The 3,413-nt window shown below is 34.0% G+C and overlaps 1 pseudogene; it reads right to left on the reverse strand.

Moving 5' to 3' along the window:
* Positions 1-1,049: 1,049 nt before the first annotated feature.
* LOC133252058 (large ribosomal subunit protein eL30-like) lies at positions 1,050-1,524 on the reverse strand (annotated as a pseudogene).
* Between the last annotated feature and the right edge of the window lie 1,889 nt (positions 1,525-3,413).

Here is a 3,413-nt window from a genome sequence, read left to right on the forward strand (position 1 = left end):
ATCGTTGTAACCAATGTGAAAAAAATTGCCCAAATCCAACATCTATTTCTTATAGTAACTCTCAAAAAAACTAGGAATAGAAGGGCATTTTCTTAACCTAATAAAGGACATTTTATAAGAAAGTGATAGACAAAATCATTTAATGGTGAGAGACTGAATGCTTTTCCTAGGTAGATAAGGAACAGATATTCTATCTCACAACTCCCATTTAATATTCTACCAGAAGTCCTAGGCAATGCGATAATAAAAAGATCTAAATGAAATGAATTAAAAAAGAAGAAATAAAACTGTCTCTATTTGCAGGCAGGATTTTCTACATAGAAAAGCCAAGGAATTTACAAATAGTCCCTGTTACAGCAGTAACAATGATAAAAACAAAACTAAATCAAAGCAAATAAAAACCTCCTAGAACAGGTGAATTTTACAAGGTTGCAGGATACTAGCTATAATTTTTTTTAATCACTTTTCTTCTTCTATACATTGGATCTAATTTGTTTTTTTTTTAATTTTATTTATTTTTAATTGGAGGATAATTGCTTTACAACATTGTGTTGCTTTCTGCCATATATCAATATGGATCAGTCACAGGTATATGTATGTCCCCTGTCTTGAATCTTCCTCCCACCTCCCACCCCATCCCGCCCCTCTATGTTGTCACGGAGCACCGGGTTTGACCTCCCTGCGTCACAGCAAATTCCCACTGGCTGTTGATTTTACACATGGTAATGTACATGTTTCAATATTACTCTCTCAGTTCGTCCCTCCCTCTCCTCCCCAACTGTGTCCATGAGTCTGTTCTCTGTGTCTGCATCTCCATTGCTGCCCTGCAAATAGGTTCATCAGGACCATCTTTCTAAATTCCATATATATGCATTTAATATACAATGTTTTATATTAACATTTCTGACTTACTTCATTCTGACTTACCCTTTCTGACTTTCTTCTTTCTGTAAAATAGGCACTAGGTTCATCCTAATTTGTTCTTCTTTATCTAGTTTTGTAAGGTAGAAATTAAGATGATTAATTTTTGATCTTTTTTTTTTTAACAGTGTTTTTAAAACAAGCTCTGGCCAGTTTTATTAAAGAAAAATTGTACATGATTTACTTTTCACCAGTCTGTTCTGGCATGCTTCTAATAATATCAGAATCACCTGGATCAATGATAGCCAGTGTGCATACTCTGTAGTATTTTCCACATGCTGTGCCCAATTCAATATTATTGCCACTGTAGTGATGGACACCAGTTTTGGCCAACATGGCCTAATACTCTATTTCAGATTTCCTCAAGGCTGGGCAGGTGTTGGCGAGGATGACCGGTTTCGCTTTGCCTTGTCTGATCATTTTCAGAGTCTGTTTGTACCCCAGCATGTACTTTCCACTTTTCATAACCAGCTGGAGCCTAGAGTTGATCGACCCCAGTGACTTTTTCGTCTTCTTTGCGGCCACCATCTTCCTGCCTTAGATGCGGGACACCCCCAACCAAGAGCAGCCACCAAGATGGCCGGGGAGTGAAAAAGGCAATCTTTTTTAAAATATGCATTCATTGCTATAAATTTCCCTCTAAGCTTTGCTTTTACTGCATTTCACAAATTCTGATAAGTTGTATTTTCATTCTCACTTTTAAAAAAAATGTTTACACTCATCTTGAGGATTTTTTTTAGTTGACATGTTATTTAGAAACATGTGACTTAATCTCTAAGTATTTGGGGATTTTACAGCTCCCCTTCTGTTACTGATCCCTAGTTTAACTCCATCATGATCTGAGAGGATACACTGTATGTTTCCTATGATTTTAAATTTTTCAAGGTGTGTTTCATAGCCCAGAATGTGGTCTTTCTTAGTGAATGTCCCATGTGAACTTGAGAAGGATGTGGATGAAATAGTCTATAGATGATAGATCTCAGTTATATATAGGTGATTGATGGGGTTGAGTTCAACTATGTCTTTCCTGATTTTTCACCCCCTGGATCTATGCATTTCTGAGAGAGAGGCATTGTAGTCTCCCACTGTAATACTGAATTCGTCTAGTTCTTACAATTCTGTTAGTTGTTGCCTTATGCATTTTAACACTCTATAAGGCACACTCACACTTATGTTTTCTTGACGCAATGACCGCTTTACTTCTGCTTCCTTTTGATTAGTGTTAGCACGGTATATCTTTTTTCGATACTTTTATGTGTGCCTTTGTATTTAGTGTGGATTTCCCATAGACACCATATAGTTGTCTTGTTTTCTGATGCATTCTGACAGTCTCTGCCTTTTAATTGGTGTATGTAGACCACTAGCACTGAAAGAGATTATTGGTATAGTTGGATTAGTATTTACCATATTGGTTGCTTTCTTTATCCCCCTCATTCTTTATCCCTATTTTTGTCTTCTGCTATTTTGTGTGTGTGTGTTTTATGGTTTTAACTGAGCATTTTATACAATTCCACTTTCTTTCTTTTCTTAACATATCAGTTATACTTCTTATTTTTAGTGTTTGTTCTAGAGTCTGCAAAATACTTCTACAACTAATCCAAATCCACTTTTAAGTAATACTATACTATTATAATTTGTGGGTAGTGTGTATAACTTATAATAAAAATATCCTAATTCCTCCCTTCTGTCCTTTTTATCACTACCATCATTTCTTTAACTTACACATAAGCATATATATCAAATAAATATATACTAATAAATAATGTATAATCACATATATAAATGTATAAAGTTGAATAAAATTATACATAATTGAATTCATTGTTGCTATTATTATTTTAAATAAACTTTTCTGTTGAATTAAGAATAAGAAAAATGAAAGATTTTATTTTCACTTGTTCCTTCTCTTATTCTCTTCCTTTTTTAATGTAGATCTGAGTTTCTGAATTATATCATATTCTTCTCTCTAAAGAGCTGCTTTTTTATTTCTTGCAAGGCAAATCTACTGGCAATGAACGTCTTTAACTTTTATTTGAGAAAAATCTTTATTTCTCCTTCACTTTTGAAGCATAATTTCACAGTATAGAGAATTTTAGATTGACTCCCAAAACAAAATTGTTAGGAAGAATCTAACAAAATATTCTGTCTTCTGTCTGCTGAAACTACTAATGCTATTGAAAGAACTCTAAGAAGATGTATATAAATGGAGAGAGAAACCATGTTCATAAGTAGGAAGACTAGCGTAGTAAAGATTTAAATTCACTCCAAATTTATCTATGGATTTAACACATTTCTCATACACACAAGCAGATTCTACAAGATGTATGGAAAGGCAAAGAAATTAGAATAGCTGAAACAACTTTGAGAAAGAAGAATAAAGTTACAGAAATCAAGCTGCCCAATTTAAAAACTTACTGTAAAGCTACAGTTATGAAGATGGTGTGGTGTTGCCAACAGGATAGACACACAGATCACTAGAGTTGAAGAGATTC

The sequence above is a fragment of the Bos javanicus genome, chromosome 7 (genome assembly GCF_032452875.1).
Source record: "Bos javanicus breed banteng chromosome 7, ARS-OSU_banteng_1.0, whole genome shotgun sequence".
Classification (NCBI taxonomy): Eukaryota; Metazoa; Chordata; class Mammalia; order Artiodactyla; family Bovidae; genus Bos; species Bos javanicus.